The sequence below is a fragment of the Pongo abelii genome, chromosome 18 (assembly GCF_028885655.2).
Source record: "Pongo abelii isolate AG06213 chromosome 18, NHGRI_mPonAbe1-v2.0_pri, whole genome shotgun sequence".
NCBI lineage: Eukaryota > Metazoa > Chordata > Mammalia > Primates > Hominidae > Pongo > Pongo abelii.
This window is the reverse complement of record NC_072003.2, coordinates 23,891,644-23,918,784: the sequence shown is the minus strand read 5'-3', so window position 1 is coordinate 23,918,784 and position 27,141 is coordinate 23,891,644. Positions and strand designations below refer to the sequence as shown.

The following is a 27,141-nucleotide window of genomic DNA, read 5'->3' as shown; positions in this document are numbered from 1 at the left end:
AAACGTTACAATTACATGAAAATTAAATAATCTGCTCCTGAACGACTTTGGGTAAACAATGAAATTGAGGCAGAAGTAAAAATCAGAAAAAGATACATAAAAAAAGAAAGAAGACAACAGACCAATATCCCTGATGAATACTGATGCAAGAATTCTCAACAAAATACTAGCAAACTAAATTCAACAATACATTACAAAGATCATTTTATCAGGTCCAAGTAGGATTTCTCCCAGGGATGCAAGGATGGTTTAAGATACAGAAACCAATCAATGTGTTACATCGTATCAACATAATGAAGGACAAAAACTATACAATCATTTCAATTGAAAAAGCATTTGATAAAATTCAACATCCATTCATGATAAAAACCCTAAAACATGAGTATAGAAGGAACATACGTCAACATAATAAAAGCCATATGTGACAGACCCATAGCAGGCATGCTATTCACAATACCCAAGATTTGAAAGCAACCTAACCATCCATCAATGAATGAATGGATAAACAAAATATGGTACATATACACAATGGAGTACTTTTCAGCCATGAAAAAGAATTAGATTATCAGTGAAACAGAAAATAGTCAGCATTAGAGAAAATTCATAAAGACAAAATCTCGACATTTGAAATGACCAACAAAATGAATGTAGTTTAGTGTAGGTAATTCTATCTCAATATAGGTTAAGAAAATACATTCTTGTAGACACAGATTTTTCTTTCATCAAATAACTTCCAAGCTTCCTGAGTAGCTGGGACCACAGGAGCCTGCCACCAGGCTGGCTGAGGTAATGGTATATAGATACATGCTTCTCAGACCTAATTTTCATTTCTCTTAGAGTTGTTCTTAAATTATTCCACACGTGAGTACTGACCTTCCTGTATCGCTTGTAGATACCAAAGTAAATGTATTGATTGAGGAATGTTCTTAGTCTCCATGAAGTAGTCTCCCAAAGGAAAATCAACAGAAGGAAAATAAAGCCTGCAATACTCATGCCAATTAAATACTTTCCAATCATAAGCTCTTCCAAAGAATATTCTTCTCAGTATCTGAAGTTGGCAAAAAAGAAAATGCAAGACAGCTAATGTTAGTGCACAGCATTGATACAATGAATGAACAAGAACTCGGAAAACAACAAAGAAAAAAATGTAGGATAAAATCAAACATTAGACTAAATTGAGACAGGTATTTAGTATGAGAAATAATTATCCTGCTACAAAAATGCCATTTGAACAATAAATTTTGAAGGTCGGCCTTCATTAACATAATGCATGGTAATTAAGTAAGCATATATATATTAATATACTTATTTATATGTCTAATAATCATTGCTTGCTATGAACAATATATCCCAAATCCCTTCAGAGATGTGAAATCTTAAGTTGCTAATTAGAAGAAAGTTTTAATGTACAAATACTCTTGGAAAAGAAGACACATTCGCCTTTAAACGATGTAAAACTGACCATTAGCTGACACTTGTAAAACTTTCTTGGAAGGTTCATGAATAAAAGGCACAGAATTCCTGTTATAAGAAAATTATAGCCTGGTGCAGTGGCTCGTGCCTGTAATACCAACACTTTGGGAGGCCGAGGCACGCGGATCACCTGAGGTCAGGGCTTCGAGACCAGCCTGGGTGGTGAAACTCTGTCTCTACTAAAAATACAAAAATTAGCTGGGTGTGGTGGTGTGCACCCAGCTACTCAGGAGGCTGAGGCAGGAGAATTGCTTGAACCTGAGAGGTGGAGGTTGCAGTGAGCCAAGATTGTGCCACTGCGCTCCAGCCTGGGTGACAGAGTGAGATTCGGTCTCCAATAAAAAAAAAAAATTATACATAAATATTATAGCATATAGTCTTTGGTATGAGTCAAGTATTTTTAAAACACAATTCTAAAGTATGAGAAATGTAAAAGATGAAATAATAGTGGATATAATTGTCTACCCAGAAATCTGAAAGAATCCCCTAATGAACTATTAGATTCTAAAATAATTAATGTGGTTGCTGAACTCAGAATAAATGCAAACATAAAATTCAATTGCATTTCTATACATCAATGACAAAGCCTTATAAAATGTGATTCCGAAAAAGGGAGAGTTCAATGGCCAAAACTAGAGCAGTTTGAGCAACAAAATAAAGTAGTATTGGATTATAACCCAAAATATAAAAAATAATATCTGTAAGTCTATTTTGATTTATTAAAGTAATTCTGATATTTAGTTTGACATTTATTTAAATGATGTTCAAATATATCTATTCGAATTCAAATATATAATTTCCAGTATATAAAGGGGGAAAAAACGAAAAACTTTATAGCAGGGAAAACTGAAAAACACCATCTCGATAAAGTGATCAAGAGCAACATCAGCAGTAAATAATTCACTTCGATAATATGAAACACTCCTTTTAGATGTGATAAAGATTGAACTTTTTCTCTGCGGTATTCCTCCCAAAAACACATAACCTCATTCTAATCATGAAAAAAACCTTATATAGATCCCAATTGAGGATCTCCCAGTTTGTAGTCTACAAAATACCTGACCCCCAGTACTCCTCAAAAATGTCAATGTCATTAAAAATAAGAAAAATCCAAGAAACTATCACAGCCAAGAGGAACCTAAAAGACATGGCTATTAAATGTAATGTGGTATCTGGATTGGAGCATGGAACAGAAAAAGGACATTATATTTTAAAAACTAGGAAATCTGAATAAATTAGGTACATTAGTTACAGTAATGTATTAATATTCATTAATTGTAACATGTATCTTATTAATGTATGTTATTAGTAAGAGACACTGGGTACAGGATATATGGAACCCTCTGTACTCTCTGCAATTTTTCTGTAAATCTAAAACTGTTCTAAAATATCCTTTTTTAAAAAAAGGAGAGGAGAGTTTATAATTTTCTTGTAACAGGATTTTTTTTTTTTTTTTTTTTGAGACAGAGTCTTGCTCTGTCACCCAGTCTAGAGTGCAATGGCACGATCTAGGCTCACTGCAACCTCTGCCTCCCGCGTTCAAGTGATTCTCCTGCCTCAGCCTAGGTCTTGAACTCCTGACTGCAAGTAATCTGCCTGCCTTGGCCTCCCAAAGTGCTAGGATTACAGGCGTGAGCCACTGCACCTGGCCTTATGTATAAATTTTAAGAATAATATCATAATGGCATCTATAAGCCAAGCTCCTCAAAATGAAAAGTTTACAAATATTGCAAACAGAATACTTATGTGATCCTTCACTTTTCTATTCTCTACAGGTAACTGCTATGATAAATTGTGTTCTGATTTCCTGTGTTATTTACATACAAGTTGATCTTTATGTGTATGCAGTAACAATATTTTGTTTACTTTCTAAATTTGAGCTTTATAAAAACAGTATCAGATATATAGTCATCTGAAGCCCATTTTCTCCTTATATTATTTCTAAAATTCTCAAATATAAAGTGAAATTGAAATAATAGTAATAAAATAAACACTGTTCCCTCTGCATAGTATCAACATTGCTAACATTTTGACACATTTTCTGCCCCCACCATAGGTGTATTCGTAAGTGTGTTGCCTTTGTGTTTTTTAGAGGTTATTTTGTCATGTGCACTGTTTTTATTCCTATTTTTTGTCCTCCTTTCATACTATCTTTGTATAAATGTTTCCTACCTCTTTCTGGTGTGAACTGTGAATTTTCATGGACTATCAAAAATAGTAATTCTATGGAATGGTGATAATGGTTTGAGAAGATTACATGGTTGCTTGGTTTATGACAGCTATTTCTGTTGGTAGAGTGAAATATAGTTTCTTTACATGTAAATGTCTTTTTGCTGGGGAGTGAGTGATGGGGTGGTGGTGGTAGTGTGGATATAGTTTTCTGATTTCCTGATAGCCTTTTGATTCTGCAGGACCCTTAACTTATGCAGTTTGTTTCCTTCTTTCTACATCTCAAGTCTCCAAGGGACGATTCTATCTTCCAAATTGTCCTTACTTTTCCCAGAAATTTTGTCTTCCCAAGAATGAGACTCTTCCAAAAGTAATGAGACATCAAATTACAGATGTTAGAAGCTTAGAGCATCTAAGTAGAAAAAATACCAATCCCTCCAACCACACTGAGATACATTCTAGTCACGAAAAGAATACAGAGTGACAATAAACAATCTAAGGGCTCATCTTGTGATGTTAGAAAATTAATCCCCCAAATTTAGAATGTAGAAGAAAATAACATAGAAAATAAACTTTTAAAAATGCAATAAAAATCAACAAAGTTGAAAACTTACTTTTTGAAAAGACTAACAAGATTGATAAACCTCTTGTAAGACTGTTTAAAAAAATACAAGTGGCAAAAATTAGACAGATATGAAAATGGAGACATCATTATTAATCCTATAGATATTAAAAAGACCATAAGGTATTATGAATAAATGTATTCCAATAAATTGGAAAATTTAGATGGAGTGAAATGGTCCTGTAAAAACTCAACTAACAACTCCTCACTCAAATTATTAATAAGATACCCAAATAATTCTAACTTAGACATGTGAACAACTAAAAACCTCCCCAAAGGACAATCTCCATGCATAATTAACTTCACATATGAATTCCACCCTATTTAAGAAGAAATAACACCAAACATTTAAGAAGATATGTTGGTAGATACACAAAATCTTTGAGCAAATAAAAAACAGGAAGCACTTCTTTCTTTGTTTCTTATTTTTTAAATTTTATTTATTTATTTTTTTGAGATGGAGTCTCGCTCTGTTGCCCAGGCTGGAATGCAGTGGGATGATCTCAGCTCACTGCAACCTCTGCCTCCCGTGTTCAAGCGATAGTTCTGCCTCAGCTTCCCAAGTAGCTGGGATTACAGGCGTGCACCACCACGCCCAGCTAATTTTTGTATTTTTAGTAGAGACAGGATTTCACCATGTTGGTCAGGCTGGACTCAAACTCCTGACCTCAGGTGATCCACCTGCCTTGGTCTCCCAAAGTGTTAGAATTACAGGCATGAACCACTGTGCCTGTCCTGTTTATTTTTTATACCAAAGGTTGGTAAGTATTTCACTAAAAATTCCCAATAGTTTTAGGTTAATCTTTTTAATAGGCATAGATGCAAGAATCCTTAATTAATATTAGTGAACTTAATCCACAATATATACAATTTAATATATCATAATAATGCTTGTTTTACTTAATTTATTACTTGATTTGTTATCATGTACCATTACAAATTCAGCCTGTATAATTCACCATGTAGTTCAATAGAATAAATAAGTAATTCAAGAGAACAAAGAAGAAAAGTTCAACAGAAGCAGTAAAAAACATCTGATAAGATTGAACATGTATTCATAATTATATAAACTAAACACAGAATAGAAAGAAACTTCTCGATTCTGATAAAGGGTTTCTATAGAAAACATCATTCTTGATAGTAAAATATTATAATGTTATCTTTTAAACTGAAATGAAACTGAAGGTCTATGATCACCAATTTGATTAAATTTGAACTATGTGTCTTTGACAAAGCAGGGAGTCAAGAACAAAAAATAAGTGTACATGGACTGGAAAAGAAATATGTTATTAGCAGCTGCTTTGAATACATCCATTAAAATAAAAAATATACACCTAAATTATTAAAATAATTTTGCAAGTTCAATATACAGAAAATGAACTCTTTCAACTGTATTTCTCTAGATCAGCAACAAACAAAAATGACACTTCAAAAAGTCATATCATTTATAATAGCATCAAAAGATACATAGGAATAAAATGAACAACATAGTTGCAACACTTTTAAACTAATAACCACTAAACGGTATTAAATAAAAATGGTGAAGACAGAACAAATCCTTCCCTATGAGAATGCATTATGCAGTGGAAGAATAAAAACTCAGTCTAGACCATAAGAGCTGTATGACACATAATCATTTTCCTCAAATGAGTATAAAAACAGGTAACTTCAGATTGTTGTAAAAGACTTACAATAAAGCAGGTAAAGTTAGTAGATGGTTGATTATTAGTACTTCTTATTGTATATCTGATGACCACTTTAAACTTACCCTGGATTTGCTTTTGAGGCTTTATTATGTTTATTTGTTTTGGTTTGGTTTTTGAGACGGAGTCTCACTCTGTCGCCCAGGATGGAGCACAGTGGCGCAATCTTGGCTCACTGCAACCTCCAGCCTCCTGGGTTCAAGAGATTCTCCTGCCTCAGCTTCCTGAGCAGCTGGGATTACAGGTGCGCACCATCACGCCTGGCTAATTTTTGTACTTTTAGTAGAGACAGGGTTTCTCCATGTTGGCCAGGCTGCTCTCGAACTCCTGACCTCAGGTGATCCGCCCACCTTGGCCTCCCAAAGTGTTGGGATTACAGGCGTCAGCCACCATACCCAGACTGAGGCTTTTTTATGTTTAAGGAGGGTTTTTCCAGCCTTGTAAAATGACTTATGTACCAAACATGTGTCCTGACTCTCTCTGATGAAGGAAGGGCAGATTCCTCACGTGTTTTACAGCACGAACCTGAAGCTAATTTGCTAGAGACTTAAGGACCCTGAAGTACTTACTTTCTTTGCTACAATTTAGGTAGACAGGAGGCTTCTTGAAGGTGGTGCACAATATCTTCATCTCGTAGATAGTTGTATACTCACCAATGCACTTCGCAAGGTTGTAATTGGGAAAGAATAGTAATGAATTACGTAGAATGGTTCTGGTGGTGTTTGACATGCTGGTTAGCTTTTCTGAAAAGATAAGATTAGGTTATATTACAGGAAATCAACTATCCCCAGGACAACAAATCCTCCAGTGATGATCAAATCAAGCTCAGAAAATTGAAAACCAGATGATTGTCTTTGAAGAACATTCCAGTGGCTGTCTGGAGCGGCCACTGCCATCAGTGACACAGTTTGTGCTGATGATTGTAGAATTCTAAAGTACTTTTGGTGAAGTGGGTATCCATATGATAAGTCTTCCTGGCACTTGATAGGGTCAGGAAGTCACTAGTGGCTATTTTTCAGCATTTCTAACACAAATTGATTAAGGGAGTAAATAGAGCCAGGAGATAGAGGCTAGAATTCAACAATAGAGAATGGATAGGGCAAATTCTGAAACATTTGAGAGTTCAAGAAAATTTCAAAGAAACAAGCTGATAAGTTAATTAATGTCTTTCCAAAGAATGAAGTGCATATAAATAATTAGAGACTAAGTTCCTGGGGATATGAACGTGTTTAATTTATGAATTTCCAGTGTAGAATTTTGATAATGAATTCATACATTTGGGAAGAGGATAAAAGACAGGTCTAAACACAAAAAGTTCTTATAAAACACTTTGAGCAGGGAGAGATGGCCAAGACATGAACCCTCAAGTGCTAAAATTATGGCAAGTCGATCTTAACTTGATATGAGTCCTAAGTAGATCTTAACTTGATATAGAGAAAAATAATTGACACAGAATGAATAATTCTGGATATTGGCTTTTTGTACAGATGCAAAAAATATCAAGGGCTAATCCTATAGACCAGCACTGTCCAATAGAATTTTACATCATTATGGAAATACTCTGTAAATCCTCTCTAAAGAATTCTAGGGAAGACCATATTTAATACACGCTTCTTTGCCTTGCCTCGGCATCTGTTCTTATACATTGGTAACACTTCCTCAGATTTTATAGCATTTTTGAATAATGGTAGTTTCTTTATTTTCAATCTATACATGCTTTAATTACTTTTCTATATTACAGAATGGAATCAAGACCTGATGTATAATGTTTAACAGAGGTGGCAATAGCTGTCATCCTCATCTAGTTCCTCATTTTTAAAGGAAATGCTTTTGAAGAGCCAGTACTGAATACTATATTTGCTATAGGTTTCTGTACATGTATATGTCCATTATAAAGCTCAGCAACTTTTCTTCCTCTTAATCCTTGTTTACTAAGAAATTTTTTACTTAGTATCAATGATTTATTTGCATGTATTAAGATTTTTATGTTTCCTCATTAATCCATTAAAGTGGGAATTTTGTTGACAGATATTTTAATATAAAAGTAAACTTCCTAGATTCAATTTGCTAATATTTTGTTTAGAATTTTTTGAATCTATATTCATGAATGAGAATAGTTTGTGATGATTTTGCTAGGTTATGGATGGGGCTTTTGCTAATCTCATAGGAGGAGTTAAGAAGTATCATCTTCTGTTTTTATGTGTTAACTGGAAGAATATTTAGAACTCACTAGTAAAGCCATCTAGGCCTTGTGTTTTCATTGTAGAAATAATTTTAACTATTAATTTAATTACTTGAATGCTTAAGTACAAATTAAATTTTCTAATTCTTCTAAATCAAATTTAGTGAAGTGTATCTTTTAGAAATGTAACAATTTGTTTATATTTTTTACATTTGTTGGCCTAAAGTTGTCATATCTTCTTACATTTCAATGGTATAACAGCTATACAAATATATATATATGTATATGTATATATATATATATATGCAATTCTCCCTGTCTCAGCCTCCCGAGTAGCTGGGATTACAGGCTCCCGCCACCACGCCCAGCTAATTTTTGTATTGTTTAGTAGAGATGGGGTTTTGCCAGGTTGGCCAGGCTGGTCTTGAACTCTTGACATCAGGTGATCCACCTGCCTCGGCCTCCCAAATTGCTGGGATTGTAGGCATGAGTGACCATGCCTGGCCCCATTTTCTGTTTGGTTAAATTTTACTTTTATTTGTTCATTCTTTACACTTCCTTTGAATTTGTTAGGCTGTTATTTTTCTATTTAAATTGGACAGTTTGTTAGTTAACTTTCAGGCTTTTTAATGTTAGCAGTTAAAGGTATAAAATTTCCTCCAATAACTCATTTGCTTCAGAGTATTTAAATTTCGCTTCAGTTCTAAATATTTTCTAATTTCTGTTATGATTCTCTCTTTGGCCCATTAACTATTAAAATGTGTTTTAAAATTCACAATTTTGTGTTCTTTTTCTAGTTATCATTTTGTTACTCATTTTTAATTGCATAATGGTCAGTAAATACATCATTACATATTAATTTTCATGATGTATCATCTGGGTCAGTTTCTGAGACATGCGTTTGAAAACATGGTTTGGGAATCTATGTTCTATGTATGTCCATTAACACAAGTTTATTAACTGTACTGTTCATTATATAACATTCATTGATTTTCCCCACTGCTTTATCCATCAGTTACAAGAGAGGAATGTTCAAATCTCCTTCTGTAATGTTGTGTGTCTGCCTATTATTCCAACTGATAATTTTGACTATATATACGTCTACATTATATTGGTATGTAAGTGAAAATTTGGAATTCTTATAACCTCATGCTCAATTGAATCTGCTATCATGTTGTAAACCTCTTAATCTCTAGTAATTTTTAATGTTAAAAATACATATTTTTTCTCTTAATAGATGCAGTCACTACGGTTTTATTTTTGTATTTTTCCTGATACATCCTTTGCCATTCCTGTACTTTCTGTATCTTTATTTTTTTTAACTGTGCCTCCTGTAAAATGCAGGAAGCTAGAATTTGGGGTCAGGGAGAATCCAGAATGCAATCTTGTTTATTTAATGAGCATATTTTGCTGCCATTTAATTTTGCTAATGATCTATTTGGGTTAATCACTATCATCATATTGCTTTGCCATTTATTCTTTTCTATTTCAATTTTTCTCCCTTCTCCCATCTTTTTGATGTGACTTAGTTTTCTTTTCCTTTCTTCTGAATTGCTAGTATTTATGTGTTTCGGACATTATACTTTAAAAATATTCCTTCTGTGGTTACACAGGATATTTAAACCTGCCTATTTAAGTTTCATCTCTGGTTGCCTCAAAGATCTTCTCTTCAGCCTTGGTGTTCTAAAGTTTCACAATGATGTGTCTAGGTGAGAATTTAAAACAATTCAGTGAGCTTCTGAAACTGAAGATTTGTCTTTGAATAGTTCTGGAAATTCTCAGCCAACATCTTCTTAAACATGACCCCCTTGTCTTTTATCATTTCTTTCTGAACTCTTTTTGATTGTACATTGGAATGTTTCACTATCTTCCATGACTTTTAACATTTCTTTCATATTTTCCATTTTTTAAATCTCATGGGATACATTAAGTATATTTCTTTTATTATCAGTTGTTGCAATTATTTCTGCAGAATTTTTAATAATTTTAGCTTTTATTTTAGATACAGGGGGTACCTGTGCAGGTTTGTTCTTGGGAATATTGTGTGATGCTGAGGTTTAGGGTATGGATCTCATCACCCAGGTAGTGAGCACAGTACTCGACAGGTAGTTTTTCAACCCATGCCCCCTCCACTTCCTCCCCACTCTGGTAGTCTACAGTATCTATTGTTCTCATGTTTATGCCCATTTATGCTCAATGTTGAACTCCCACTTATAAATGAGAACATGTAGTATTTGATTTTCTTTTCCTGTGTTAATTTGCTTAGAGTTACGGCCTCCAACTGCATCCATATTGCTGCAAAGGACATGATTTCATTTTTTTTATGGCTGTGTAATATTCCATGGTGTATATGTACATTTTCTTTACATCCAGTCTACCACTGATGGGCACCTAGTTGATTCCGTGCCTTTGCTATTGTAAATAGTACTGCAACAAACATACGAGTGCATGCGTCTTTTTGGTAGAATGATTTCTTTTCCTTTGGGTATACCTAGTAATGGACTTGCTGAGTTGAATAGTAGTTCTAAGTTCTTTGATAAATTTCCACACTACTTTCTGTAGTGGCTGGATTAATTTATATTCCCACCAACAGTGTTCCCTTTTTTCTACCACATCACTAGCTGCTGTTTTTGATCATTTGGTAATAGTCATTATGACTGGTTTGAGATGGTGTCACATTGTGGTCTTGATTTGCATTTCTCTGATGATTAGTGATGCGGAGTATTTTTTAAAATATGTTTGCTAGCTGCTTCTAATCTCTTCTTTTGAGAAGTTTCCATTCATGTTCTTTGCTCTTTTTAAATGGGGCTATTATTATTATTTTCTTCTTAATTTGCTTAAGTTCCCTAAAGATTCTGGATATTAGGCCTTTGTCAGATGCACAGTTTGTGAATATCTTCTCCCACTTTGTAGGTTGTCTGTTGATATTTTCTTTTACTATGCATAAGCTCTTTAGTTTAATTAGATCCCACTTGTCAATTTTTGTTTTTGTTGCAATTGCTTTTGGGGACTTAACTGAAAATTCTTTGCCAAGGCCAATGTCAAGAAGAGATTTTCCTAGCTTGTCTTCTAGGATTTTCATAGTTTGAGGTCTTATGTTTAAACCTTTGATCTATTTAATATTTGTACCTGGTGAAATGTAGGGGTCTAGTTTCAGTTTTCTGCGTATGGCTAGCTAGTTATCCCAGCATCATTTATTAAATAAGGAAGACTTTCCCCATTGCTTGCTTTTGTTGGTCTTGTCAAAGATCAGATGATTTTAAGTGTGTGGGTTTATTTTTGAGTTTGTTATCCTGTTCCATTGGTCTGTGTGTCTGTTTTTGTACCAATACCATGCTGTTTTGATTGCTATAGCTTTATAATAGAGTTTGAAGTCAGGCAGTGTGATGCCTCCATCTTTGTTCCTTTTGTTTAGGATTGCTTTGGCTAATCAGGCTCTTTTTTGGTTCCATGTGAGTTTTAGAATAGTTTTTCTAATTCTGAGAAGAACGTCATTGGTGGTTTGACAGAAATAGTGTTAAATCTGTAGATTTTTTTGGGCAGTATGGCCATTTTTATGATACTGATTCTTCCAACCCATGAGCAAGAAATGTTTTTCCATTTGTCACTAGTTCTCATGCTAACTATGTACAATATCTATTGATTCTTAATTTAAATTATAATTCTCATTTCTCAAGATTCTATTTAGATCTTTTCAAATCTAAAAGGATCCCAATACTTGTGTATATGTGTGTGTCTGTGTGTGTATTATGTTATTTTCTCATATTTCTGAGACTGTTTAGATATTTTAAACATACACGTTTTATATTCTGTAGTTTGATTCTATAGTTTGTGGTTTCTGCTAGTACTTGCTCATAAGGTCTTGCTTCTTTTTATTTTCTTTCTTCAGTCTTTTAAATTGATCTCTAGTAGCCTCAGTTGGATTCAATTTGGTTAGACACCTTTGACCTTCCTATACTTGGATACTTATATTTTTCTCCAGGTTTGGAAAGTGTTCTGCTTTTATTTCTTTAAATACACTTTCTACTCCTTTGTCTTTCTCTTCACTTTTTTTTAACACATGACTTAATCATTTGCTCTTTTAATGCTTTCCATAAATCCCATAAGTTCTCTTCATTCCCTTTTCTTCTTTTTCCTCCTCTGACTATATATTCCCAAAAACCTATCTTTAAGGTCACAGACTTTCTTTTGCTTGACCAATTCTACTGTTGATGCTCTCTATTATAAGTCCAGGATTTCTTTTTAAAAATTATTTCCATATCTCTATTAAATTCCTAGTTCTAGTTATTGTTTTTCTCATTTCTTTGAATTGTTTCTCTGTATTTTGTATTTTGGGGGGCGGTTTGCTGAGCTTCCTTAAAACCATTATTGTGAATTGTCAGGCAGTTCATATATCACCTTCTTTAGGGTCAGTCATTGGCACTTTATTTTGTCCATTTGGTGATGTCATGTTTACTGGATTATTCATGACCCTTGTTGTTGTAGGTCTGCACATTTGAAGAAGCACTTATTCTAGTCTTCCCAGATTGGCTTCATCTGGGAACACACTTCAACAGTAATCCTGTCCAGAGATTCTGGGCAGGCCACCTAGGATACTCCCTAAGCCTGAGATTGCTGAAGCCACTGAAAAACTAGAAGGCACTCTAAGCCCAGATCACCATGGCCAATACAGTGCCAGGCTGGAATATCATGGCTGCTAAGGCTGATGTAGATCTGGGGCATGCCTGAAGGTGATGGACACTGAGGACTGCCTGCCACTGAGAGCTATCCAGAGCCCAAGATCACTTAGTTGGCTGGTGTTGATGCAGACTGGAGATCAAATCCACCTTGCAGGGACTATGGGTTCTTACCTACTGCTGATGCAGGTTTGCCTAATTTGCAGGTACTGACTTTGATTTAGGGACAGGGGAGGTCTGCCCAGCGCTGGGTTTTACTGTAGCAGACATGCTATTAAGCTTTAAGACAAAGTCATCCTTTTATTTCTCTGTCATTCCCTCAAGCTAATGGTATTTCTCTCCACCTGTGCTTTCCGAGCTTCAGAGAGGGGTGACATGGATAATAAAAAACTGTCCTTCCTACCATCCTCAATATTTTTTTCTTCTTATTGTGCTATAATAAGGTACTATGATCTCTCAGCTGATTTCTTTAGTTCTTCTGAAGGTATTTTTTGTGTGCATGTGTGTGAATAGTTACTCAAATTGATGGTTCTGTAGGGGAAAAATCACTGGAGAATCCTGTTCCATCATCTTTTTCCACCCTAGCTTTATAAGCTAGCATTAAAGGTGGCTTTTATTTGAAGTTACTGACTGCATCTGTTGACCTTAGTCATTTATTTATTTATTTATTTATTTATTTATTTATTTATTTATTTTGAGACGGAGTCTCTTGCTCTGTTGCTCAGGCTGGAGTGCAGTGGTGTAATCTCAGCTCACTGCAACCTTCACCTCCCAGGTTCAAGCGATTCTCCTGCCTCAGCCTCCTGCGTAGCTGGGACTACAGGTGTGTGCCATCAAGCCAGGCTGATTATTATTATTAAGTTTTTTGTATTTTTAGTAGAGATGGGGTTTCACCATGTTGGCCAGGATGGTCTCAATCTCCTGATCTCGTGATCTGCCAGCCTCAGCCTCCCAAAGTGCTGGGATTACAGACGTGAGGCACTACACCCAGCCAAATCTTTTATTTTTATAGGTTGTGAGGAACACAGAGTTCAGGAAAAAAATCACAGAAGTAAAAGTTGGTTTTCTGAAAAGATTAAGAAAATTGACAAACCTCTAGCTAGACTAAGAAAAAAGAGAGAAAATTAAAACAAATAAAATTATAAATGAAAAAGGAAACATATTTGATACCACATTAATACAAAGGATCGTGAGACACTATAATAAACAATTATACGCAAAAAATTTGATAACATAGAAAAATGTATGTATTCTTTGACACATGCAACCTACCAAGACTGAATTATGAAAAAGCAGACTATCTAAACAGACCAATAATGAGTCAGTAGATTGAATAAGTAATAAAAAGTCTCCCACCAAAGAAAAGCCTAGGACCTAGTGGCTTTAGTGCTAAATTCTACCAAAGATTTAAGGATGAATACCAATTGTTCTCAAACTCTTCCAAAAAATTTAAGAGGCAAGAATGCTTCCAAACTCATTTTATAAGGCCAACATTACCCTAATATTAAAACCAGACAAGGATACAACACCACATAAAAAACTACAAGCCAATATCCCTGATGAACATAAATGCAAAAATCCTCAACAACATAATAGAAAGCCAAATTCAGCAGCACATTAAAAGGATCATTCACCATGATCAAGTGGGACTCATTCCAGGAATGCACAGATGGTTCAACATATGCAAATCAATAAACATGATACAACACATTAACAGAATGAAAAACAAAACCCATATGATTATTTCAATAGATACAAAAAAAAACATCTGGAAAATTCAACACTCTTTAATGATAAAAATCTCTCAACAACTTAGGTATAGAGGGAATGTACCTCAGCATAATAAAGGCCATATATGACAAACCCATGGCTAACATCATACTCAATGGGGAAAACAAACTGAAAGCTTTTCCTCTAAGCTTTAAAATAAGACAAAGATGTCCACTCTCACTATTTACATTCAGCATTGCACTAGAAGTCCTAGCCAGAGCAATTAGACAAGAAAAATAAAGAAAAGGCATGTGTTATCCCTGTTTGTGGATGATGTGTTCTTAGATATAGAAAGCCATAAATACTCTAGACAGAAACTGTGAAACTTCCAGAAGAAAACAGGGGAAAAGCTCCATGGCATTAGTCTAAGCAATGATTTTTTAGATATGACCTCAAAAGCACAGACAACAAAAGCAGAAATATAGATGGGATTACATTAAGCTAAAAAGCTTCTGCGCAATAAATGAAATGATCAACACAATGAAGACACAAACTGCAGAATAGGAGAAAATGCTTGCAAAGCATACATCCAATAAGGGGTTAATGTCCATAAAAGACAAGGATGTCAAAGAACTCAGCTGCACAAAAAGCAACTTAATTACAAATGGGCAAAAATCCTGAACAGACATTTCTCAAAAGACGACACAGAAATGGTCAACAGGTATATGAAAAAAATGCTCAACATTACTCATCATTGGGGAAATGCAAATCAAAACTACCATGTGATATGACCTCACATTTTTTAGAACGGCTACTATCAAATGGTAAGTGTTGGCAAGGATGTGGAAAAAAAAACCTTGCACAGTTTGTGGGAATGTAAATTAGTACAGCCATTAGGGAAAACAGTATGGAGGTTGCTAAAAGAATTAAAAATAGAACTATCATATGATCCAGCAATCCCATGATGGGTATATAGCTAAAGGAAATGAAATCAGTATGTCAAAGTGATAGCTGCACTTCCATGTTTATTGCAGTGCTATTCATTATGGAATCAACCTGTGTTCATCAATGGATGAATGCATAAAAAAAATGTGGTATACATATGCAATGGAATACCATTCATCCATAATGAGAAGGAAATCCTGTCCTGTGGTGACAATGTAAGTGAACCTGGAGGACATTATGTTGAGTGAATAAGCCAGGCACAGAAAGACAAAACTGCACAATCTCGCTCATGTGGAATCCCAAAAAAGCAGATCTCATAGAAGTAGAGAGTAGGATGCTGGTTACCAGAGGGGGAGTTGTTGGGCAAAAGATATAAAAATTCAATTTGATAATAGCAGTGAGTTCAAGAGATCTATTGCACAGCATGGGGACTATAGCTAATTACACTATAGTCTTGAAAAGAGCTAAGAAAGTGGGTAAGTGCTCTCACAACAAAAATGATAACTATTTGAGGTCATGTATATGCTAATTAGCTAGATTTATCTATTCTACTATATATAGATAATAGATATTTCAAAACATTTTGTACATTATTAATATATCCAATTTTATGTCAATTAGAAAATTTGAAAAAATAAATACAATCCTCAATGTATAAGCTAAAATATAAACACAAACAATTTGCAATTATATCCTTGTACTTACAAAGTCAAAAACAAACCCTCTGGCAAATTGTAGTCTATCTTAATATTTTGCATAACTTTGAAAACTCATTTTGTTTTATGTTTAAAAAACAAATGCTTGCTTACTTCCAAGGACACTGGCTTTCACTTTATTGCTGGCCTATGCCAATTTCATATTTTCTTCTCAGTTCATTATTTTTGTCAAAGTATTATTCACAGTGTTTGTTATGTAGCTGAGAAGGGGAAGTCTCTTGGCTTTCTAATTGCCAAATCTACTTTCTTCTTTTCTTATCCTCACCCTACATGACTCTTTGCAACATATTGTTCTAAAGTTTCTAAAACAGTAATCTCATTTTATTTTTTATTCTGCCACAACTACTCCTCTCTAGTCTCTTAAATAATTCATCAAAATTTAATTCTAGGTCAGGGTTCACAAATTCCAATGTTTTCAGGTGAGTCTTCCTCACATAACACAGTATTTCCCTTTGGAGATGTATGCAAAAATATGTAGACATTTGCTTTCCATAATTTGGGGATTCTTTTGTGAGACTGAGCACCCAGGCATAGCTCTTGCAAGTATTTTAGTCTTCTATGCAGAGGCTCAAGTCTTCCTCACATGAAAGATTTATCCTCGAAGGAGTATATAAGCCAATCTTGAATTAATTCAGGGGATTTCCTTTTGACAGTGAAAGGTTAAAGGAGTGAGGCAGGAAGCCTGTGCTTGTGGAGCTCTGCAACTGATACCGCTCCAATGACTGGAGGAACAGCAGGGTTCTTGGTCTTGCGCCTATAGGATTAACAACATAGACACATGTGGAGTGGTTTTAAGGAGTGAGAAGTTTAATAGGCAAGAAAGAAGGAAGGAAGAAGAAAACAGCTCCCCTGTACAGAGACAGAGGGAGGGGGGATTCAAACAAAGAGAAATCTCCATGTGTGGCAGAAAAGTGGCTGCTTATATGACGAGGCTGGAGGAGGTGGTGTCTGATTTGCATAGGGCTCAGGGTATTGGTTTGACCAGGCATGTCATTCATATAGCCCGAGAAAAAACTGTCCCTCCCACCCTACCCTTTTAATATGCAAATACAGATCCCCAAGATGTTTTACACACGTGGGGAATATGTGGGGGCAGCCATGTTGCCAGGCACATGTGGGGGCAAGAGCAACAAGAAGATGGTGGGAATCACCATGTTTGGGTGGACTCAGTTTCTAATGGCCAGCATTTGCATATCAAAGCTTGCCAGCTGGGATCTAAGAACCGGCGCTTTCCTGCTAGAGACGAAACATTTCTGGAACTGCTTTAAAGGAAACAAAAACTTCCCAAGGACCCCTTTTCCTTTCTATCTGCCTAAAATAATTTCTTAATAACACAACAACAGGGAGAGATCAAGTGCTTGACCCAGTTCAAATTTATACTTATAAAGTGATTCAACAGAAGAGTGACAATAGTCTCTCTTTTAAAATCTCTCTTCATAATGAGAACTATGCTCTAATTTTTTTATCTTGCCCAAATTCCTACCTAAGGGGTCTAGGGAGTCAGGCACTACAAACCATAAATTCTCATCAGATGGCTTTTAATTTGACCCTATATATCGTGACTTACTTTTCAATCTGACTCTGGCATAACATTATGAGACAAGGAAAAAATATTTAACCCCAAAATATATTTCCTTGCCATACCTTGAAATTGCCCTGCAAAGTCTCTTGTGGGAAAAGTCCACATTCTATTGAATGTTTTCTTTCATTTCTTTCCAGATCCAGGAGATAATCAACTAAGAGCCAAGCACCCTTTTAGGTCCAATAAGAAACATTTTACAACCTGCTCTCTCTCTGAAGTCTGCTATCTGAGACATTCCTCTGCACAATAAAACTTGGTCTCCACAATCCTTTATCTTAACCTGAACATTCTTTTCCATTGATTCCAGGTCTTCAGATAAATTCAACCAATTGTCAACCAGAAAGTGTTTAAATTAGCCTGGAAGCCCCTGCTTTGAGTTGTCCTGCCTTTCTGAACCAAACTGCTGTATTTCTTGAATGTATTTGATTGATGTCTCACGCCTCCCTAAAATATATAAAACCAAGCTGTACCCCGACCACCTTGGGCACATGTTCTCAGGACCTCCTGAGGGCTGTGTCATGGGCCATGGTCACTCATATTTGGCTCAGAATAAATCTCTTCAAATATTTTATGGAGTTTGACTCTTTTTGTTGACAATAACGATAGTCAATTTAGTAAATATATAGTGAAATATATTGAGAGGAAGAAAATGAGGGGATACACATTTCAGAATCACTGGAAGCAAGGAAAACTGGCTTAGTTATTTGTATGTTAGGTAAATAGAGTTTTTCTTCTTTCTGGAAAATCTTGTTAGTAGGTTAAGGTTCTTGTGAAAGGAACAGCTAGTTATCTTGCAAAGAGCTCGGGGTTCTTCACTGTTTCCCTTCTCTGCACTTCACTCTAAAGAGCCAAATGGATAACACTAATATATTTGAGATATAATTTTCCCTAACTTTCTAAGACCTTCTTTTCTAAAAAGAAAGCTATCTCTTTGTTCTCTCTCTCTGACAAATGATTCTCAGTGACAAATACTCCTAAAATTTCAAAAATCAGTTGCAAAACTGATTCCTTGATTCATGTGATGGAGATACAGGAGGTGGGGACAGAGAGGAACTGTAGTTCAGATTGGGTCCCATCAGTTCAATTGAGGATTCTAGGTCTTGACAGAGCAGGAGCATTGCCATCTTGGACAAGCACCACCATTTTAAAGTTCACCTTGATCAAAAACTGCCTAAATCCAAAAGGCATCAGCTTCATGGCTAAGGTCAGCATGACCATAAACCACAAATGACATCTCCAATCAGAAATATTCCAACCATAAAATAAATCCCTCCCTGACCAGAGACATGCCAGTCCCAAGATAATCTCCCCTCCGGCCAGACAGATGTCAGCCCCAAGATAACCTCCCCTCCAAACAGAGATATTCTAACCCCGCAATAAACTTCTCCCCCACATAGAAACATTCCAAGCCTGTGATAAGCTCTTTCACCCTAAAACCAATAAATACTCTGTAAGAGAGAGGGCTCCTGACCAAAACTGGCCAGAAGCCCCTCTCAGGTTTACTCTCCAAAATAAACCTGTCTTTGACTGTTGAGCTGCTTTTCATGTTTCTTTCCTTTGTTTTTTTGTTTTTTTTTTTTTGGTGACATGATCTTGGCTCACTGCAACCTCCTCCTCCCTGGTTCAAGCAATTCTCCTGCCTCAGCCTCCCAAGTAGCTGGGACTACAGGTGTGCACCATCATGCTGAGCTAATTTTTGAATTTTTAGTAGAGACAGGGTTTCACCATGTTGGCCAGGATGGTCTCCATCTCTTGACCTCATGATCTGCCCGCCTCAGCTTCCCAAAGTGCTGGGATTACAGGCATGAGCCACCACACCTGGCCCTTTCCTCTTTTTTTTTTTAACTCATACAGATCTGGCAGCACAATGCCTAGAATATCACAGGCAGTCAAAATAAGTTTATTGCTGTATATGAAGTACAGAATTTCCTCTAAAACCTAGAACTTAGTTGTCTGCAAATGTTCTTAAATATCTGTAGGTCCATTACTCCTTACTTATTTACTGTTGCCTTCTGGAGAAGGGGAAATTTTGTGAAACTTCACACTTACTGTCTTCTAATATCTTGCCTATGAGGAAACCAAAAGTGCCTGAAAAGTAGTTGAGTAGGAGAAGTTTGATGAAGGCAGAAGTACTTCCAGAAAACACAAAGCTTATCAGGTACACAAAGGGAATGGCAGACCAGCCATACAGCATGAAGATCAGCATAGTTTCCAGAATGTGGTAATCTGTGACATAAATATCAAATTTGCAGTATTTTATCACTCCCTGAAACACAAAGGGTACAGAGATAAAGGCAAAGTGAAGGACAAGTGCATAAAGAAACCAAGCCAAAACATTTAGAGAAGGAAATAGCAAGTCCTGTCTTTATTTAGCATGGAACTATTTATTAATTAAGTCAATCTGCCTCTTAAAACAAAACATCACTGGTCATTACAGAAATGCAAATCAAAACCACAATGAGATACCATCTCACACCAGAATGGTGATTATTAAAAAGTCAGGAAACAACAGATGCTGGCGAGGCTGTGGAGAAATAGGAATGCTTTTACACTGGTGGTTGGAGTGTAAATTAGTTCAACCATTGTGGAAGACAGTGTGGTGATTCCTCAAGGATCTAGAACTAGAAATATCATTTGATCCAGCAATCTCATTACTGGGTATATACCCAAAGGATTATAAATCATTCTGCTATAAAGACACATGCACATATATATTTATTGCAGCACTATTTACAATAGCAAAGACTTGGAACCAACCCAAATGCCCATCGATGATAGACTAGATAAAGAAAATGTGGCACATATACACCATGGAATACTATGCAGCCATAAAAAGGAATGAGTTGATGACCTTTGCAAGGACATGGATGAAGCTGGAAGTCATCATTCTCAGCAAACTAACACAGGAACAGAAAACTAAACACCACATGTTCTCACTCATCAGTGGGAGTTGAACAATGAGAACACATAGACACATGGAGGGGAACATCACACACTGGGGCCTGTCAGGGGATAGGGAGCAAGGGGAGGGAGAGTATTAGGACAAATACCTAATGCATGCAGGGCTTAAAACTTGGATGACGGGTTGATGGGTGCAGCAAACCACCATGGCACTTGTATACCTATGTAACAAAACTGCATGTTCTGCACATGTACCCCAGAACTTAAAGTAGAATAATCAACAAAACAAATCAAAAGAAAAACTTCAGCCCTGGGGATGGGCATTGTGGCTCATGCCTGTAATCCCAGCATTTTGGGAGGCTAAGGCTCAGGAGGCGGGGGTTGCAGTGAGCTGTGATTTCGCCAGTGCACTCCAGCCTGGGTGACAGAGTGAGACCTGTCTCAAACAAAACAAAACAAAACAAAAAACCAAAACCTTATCCCAAGAGGATGAAGTAAGTGATTTTTACCTCTTCAACAGAGGGCATTCCAGTGAGCAGAGCCACTGTACTTCCCTTTATTATTTTCTTTTCTACTTGGAACAGTTGCTGCAATAATACTGGCAAATTTCCCAGAAAGTAGATTATTTCTCTAAAGAGACACTTTCTCGAAAGAGTTTTTTCTCTGACTACATAACTTACCTATCACTGCTACCCACTGCTATACACCTTTAAACTGGGCCTCCAGGTTCTATTCTACTTCCCCACTTCTCCCTCACATTCACCTAAACCACTAAACCAGACAGTGGAACACAAATTAGAATGGATGGTGGTGGTGGAGAGAAACCCGTAGCTGTGAAAAGAAATAAATTTCTGGAAATGTATATCTCATTAGTTAATGGATATCACTTCTCCACAAATGACAAGATGGTCACTTTGGGCAATTACATGATTATGTAGCAAGACAAGCAAGAAGTAAATAGTAAGATTAAGCTAAGAATAATCATTATATTGACTGATGTTCTTGGTGGTGGTAGCGAAAACAATAGAGAAGATTTGCGGGTAATAGATGAATCCAGTCCCTGCAGCTACAATTATTTTGTTTCTGACTAAGCATTCTGTAAACCTAAAAGAATAAATAAAATGAAGAAATCAAATAAAAGTTAGAGTGACCTAGGAATTTCTGTGTTCAAAATCTTATGATCTTTCAATGTCACAAATCATAACCTATTTCAAAGAAAAGCTGAATTCTGGGCTGGGCGTGGTGGCTCACGCCTGAATCCCAGCACTTTGGGAGGCTGAGGAGGGTGGATCATGAGGTCAGGAGATCGAGACCATCCTGGCTAATACAGTGAAAGCCCGTCTCTACTAAAAATACAAAAAAAAAAAAAAAAAAAAAAATTAGCCGGGCGTGATGGCAGGCGTCTGTAGTCCTAGCTACTCAGGAGGCTGAGGCAGGAGAATGGCGGGAACCCGGGAGGTGGAGCTTGCAGTGAGCTGAGATTGCACTACTGCACTCCAGCCTGGGTAACAGAGCAAGACTCCGTCTCAAAAAATTAAAAAATAAAAAAATGCTGAATTCCTTGTTGGATAAGTAAGCAACATAGTTGTTCTTGGACAAGAGAATCATGCATTGTGAATATTTAGATTCTACTCAACTTAATCTACAAGTGAAAATGCAAACAAAATTTTCAAGTAAATATTTTAACCTCTTTATTATGAAATATACCACATATTCAGAAAAGTATATATAACATAAATGCATTATCATAATGAATTATCACAAAGCAATTCCCTGGGAAACTACCACAACGCCAATACCCACAGAAGCCCATCAGAAACTCCTCCAATCCCTGTAAAAGTAACCACTATTCCTGGCACTATTAATCTGCTTTCTGTGTCTATGAATTTACCTATTTTGGACATTTTAAATAAATGGAATCATGCAATATATGGCCTTTTGTGCCTAGCTTATTTCGGTTAGCATAATTTTTTAAGGTTCATGCAAGCTGTAGCAGGTATCAGCATTTCATTCCTGATTATGGTTAAGCAATGTTCCATTGTATTGATATACCATATTTTATTTATCCATTCATGAACATTTGGGACTTTCATTTTCAAGTATTTAAAAATTGATGTTTGCAGTTTCTCTTGGGTATAAATCTAGGAGTGTAATTACTGAGTCATAGGGTAATCGTATGTTTAATTTTTGAAGAACCACAGAACTGTTTTACACGACAGCTGAAACATTTTACATTTCTTCTTTCATTATCCTAATGATTTTTGTCTTAAAGTCTGCTTTGAATGATATTATTAAAGCTCTACTAGCTATCTTTTAAAGATCTTTCATCATTTTATTTTCAAATTATTTGTGTCAATGAACCTAAAGTGAGTCTCTTGTAGGTACCATACAGTTAGATTATGTTTTTGGAATCATTCTACTAATCCCCTACTTTTAATTTTTTAATTCAAGTTTAATCCATTTATATTTAATGTGATTACTTACAAGTTTTTCTGTCATTTGGTTATGTATTACATCGTTTATATTTTTCCATTCATCTATTCTGCCATTTGTGTTAAATAGATATTTTTGAGTGTGCCATTTAATTCTATTGTCTTTTAAGATTCCATGTAGTTGGGTTGTTATATTAGTGGTTGGAGATTACAATAAACATCCAATTCATAACAATATAATTTAGATTAATACCAACTTAATTTCAATATAATACAAATATTTTGTACCTATATAGCTAACCTCCCTGCCTTTATGCTATTATTATCACAAATTACATGTTTATACATTGTGTGTCCATCATGATAGATTTATAATTATTGCTTTACACAGATGCCTTTTAAATGAAAAAATATAAGAGTTATAAACCAAAATATATTAATACTGCATTTTACATTTACCTGTGTTTTTACTTTTCTGGTATCCTTTATTTCTTCATTGGATTTGAGTTACTGTCAAGTGTCCTTTCATTTCAGACTGAAGAATTCCCTTCAGAATTTCTTGTAGGGCATGACTGCTAGCAACAAAGTCTATGAGTTTTTTTTTTTAATTTGGAAATGTATAATTACTCCTTATTTTCTTTTATTGTAAAAAGAACATTAAACATAAGATTTACATTCTTAATACATTTTTAAGTGTAAAATATGTGATTGTTAACTGTAGGTACAATCTTTTACTACAAATCTATAAGGCTTACTTATCTTGTTTGAGTGAAACTTTATGCTCACCAATTAGTAACTTTCCATTATCCTATTCTCCAAGCCCCTAGCAACCACCATTCAACTATTTGATTTTATAAATTTGACTATTTTAGATATATCATGTAAGTGGAATCATGAAGTACTTGGCTTTCTGTGATTGCTTTATTTTACTTAGCATAATGTCCTCAAGATGCATCCATATTGTAGCAAATGTCAGAGTCATCTTATTTTTTTGTTTGTTTTTTTTGAGAGATGGAGTCTCTTTCTGTCACCCATGTTTGAGTGCAATGGCGCGATCTCGGCTCACTGCAACTTCCACCTCCTGGGTTCAAGCGATTCTCCTGCTTCAGTTTCCCAAGTAGCTGGGACTATAGGCATGCGCCACCACACCCAGCTAATTTCTGTATTTTTTCGTAGATACAGGGTTTCACTAGATGTTGGCCAGGATGGTCTCAAACTCCTGACCTCAGGTGATCTGCCCGCCTCGGCCTCCCAAAGTGCTGGGATCATAGGCATGAGCCATCGCGCCCAGCCAGAATCATCTTATTTTTTAAGGCTGAATAATATTCCATTGTATGTATATACCACATTTTCTTTATCCATTCATCTGCTGATGGATGTTTAGGTTTTCTTTTTTCACATTTTAGCGATTATGAGTAGTGTTCAGTGAATATAGGAGTGATGGTAGATCTTTGAGATCCTGACTTGAACTTTTTGATAAATACCCAGAAATGGGGTTGTCTGATAATATGGTACTTCTATTTTTAATATTTTTAGGAACCACCATATTGTTTTTCATAGCAGGGGTACCATTTTGCATTCCCACCAACAGTTGGCAAGGGTTCCAATTTGTACAAACTTTACCAATACTAGTTATCTTTTTATAAAATCTTTTTTTAAAAAAGGTCATCGTAATAGGTGTGAGGTGATTATCTCATGGTTTTGACTTTCATTTCCCTGATGACTAGAAAAATTGAGCAAATATTCATATACCTGTTGAACATTTATATCTTCTCCTGAGAAAAATCTGTTCAATTCCTTTGCCCATTTTGAAATTAGGCTATTTTTTGCTATTGAGTTGTAAGAGTTCCTTATATATTTTGGATATTAACCCCTTTTAAGATGTATGATTTATAAATATTTCCTCCCATTCTGTAGATTTTTCTCTTGACTCTACTGATTGTTTCCTTTGCTATGCAGAAGCTTTTTAGTTTGATGTAATCCCAGTTGTCTATTTTTGGTTTTGTTGCCTGTGCTTTTGGGGTCATAAAAAAGAATGTTTCCCCTATGTTTTCTTCTAGTAGCTTTATAGCTTCAGGACTTACATTTAAGTCTTTACTATATTTTAAGTTGATATCTGTATATGGTGTGAAATAAGGGTCTAAATGGATTCTTTTGCATGTGGATATCCAGATTTCCCAACACAATGTATTGGAGATGGTTCTTTCCCCATTGTGTGTTCTTGTCACCTTTGTAAAATATTAACTGATGGTAAATAAATGAGTTTATTTCTGTACTCTATTTTTTCCATTAGTCTATATCTCTATTTTTATGCAAAAAAGTTACTTTTTAAACTAAGAATATGGTAAAGTTTCTACCATCAGACTTTCACAATGTGTTTTCCAAGATAATAAGCAAAGATGGTTTATTGACAAGAGCTAGGTTTCATAACCATTAGAATAGTAATTTTCCATGAGGTACCAAAGGAAAACAAACCCTCAAGGAACTTTATTTCACACTCACCATTACTAAGCAGCAGGAAGCAAAGAAGATGATGAAATCCCACAATAGGGCAGAAAGCCAGTACACAATGACAGAGACACCACTCACAAACTGGATATGCTTCGCCTTAGTGGTTCTCTCAGTCACTGTCAGGAGACAAAAACCACTGATCAAAAGAGCCATGCCAAATTGTAAATTTAAGGCCAATTGTTGTCCATTTTCAGGCCTACAAAAGAAGACATATCAGAAAATCAACATAGCAGAAAATACAGATTTCAATCAATAGCTATTTTTATCATATAAATGCAATCAGATAAAGTGGAAAGAATGTATTTAAAGAGTAAAATTTAATTCCAATGAAAAGAATAACATACTCTTCATTGTCTTTAACATCAGGGGGTGGCTGAGGTTTATTGGAGACGGTTAAGGAAGCATTGGCACCGGAAAGTGACTTGAAAAGCATGTTGTCTAACATTGCCAGGGCCACAGATGGTGAATGATATGCTTCACTGTTGAACAGAGCAGTAAGCATTACCATATTTGCCTTCGACTCAATAGAAAGTGCAATGATACATGAATGAATACAATCTTTGTTTTCCCTCAAGTACCTCAGCAGGTCACCGAGGATGAGAAAACAATATTGGTCAGTGTGTCCACAATACAGATAACCTATAATATATGCCAGGGAAGAGGAACAAATAATTTTACTTCTCATTCCCTTCAATTTTCCCACAATTACTACTTCAAACATTTGCTGTTCCCCTCCAGCACTTTACTTCATCATTACACTCCAAGCTCTCTCACTTCATAGCCTATATCCTAAACTACTACTTCACTGAGAAAACATAGACTCTCTCAACTTATCTATCTTAAACTGATTTATAAGTGTTTTCATTCATAGCTTTGCTAATCTTACAGCAGACAAAACCTTCCTCTGGAAAGCATAGAAGCTAACTAAAAACATTTAAAAATACCACCTCATTAAGGATATTAGACATCTAGGAAAACCATCAACATTTGGGAAGAACGGAAATGCACTGAGATGAGGCCAACATTCTACATTCTTTTTTCTTTGAGGCCTTTATAGATTTATAAATGGTAGAGGTACCTTAGTGAATCCTCAGGCTCTCTTTGGGGCTCAAGAAGGGTAATACCCTCTCAGAAATAGTGAGTAAGAAATAAATCAATTCTTTCTTTAAGAGATCGGGTCTCACTGTGTTTCCCAGGCTGCAGGGAAGTGGGAAATATTCACAGGCATGATAATAGTGCACTACAGCCTCAAATTCCTAGGTTCACGTGACCCTCCCACCTAAGTCTCCCAAGCAACTGGGACTACAGACCCGTGCCACCATGCCCAGCTTAACAGACACATTCTTATAAAAATTTAAACCCAGCCTCAAATTACTTCAATCCATGATTGGATTTAGATCTTTCCTTAACCTTACTGCCTGCCAGAAGTAAAACTGAATCTCCTCTGGAGAAGATAATCTCATGCAGAATCTTTATAATTTTCATACACAATATCTGGCATTGAATTAAGAAATTATCA

The 27,141-nt window shown here is 35.6% G+C and overlaps 1 long non-coding RNA gene across 1 annotated transcript; it reads right to left on the bottom strand.

Annotated features, from left to right (window-relative positions):
• Nucleotides 1-923: 923 nt before the first annotated feature.
• Nucleotides 924-25,820, bottom strand: LOC100455950 (uncharacterized). Its single transcript, XR_008514431.1, has 3 exons — nt 25,614-25,820; nt 6,537-6,710; nt 924-1,048 (listed from the first exon to the last, which is right to left on the bottom strand). It is a non-coding gene; the product is annotated as an uncharacterized LOC100455950 (long non-coding RNA).
• Nucleotides 25,821-27,141: the final 1,321 nt, after the last annotated feature.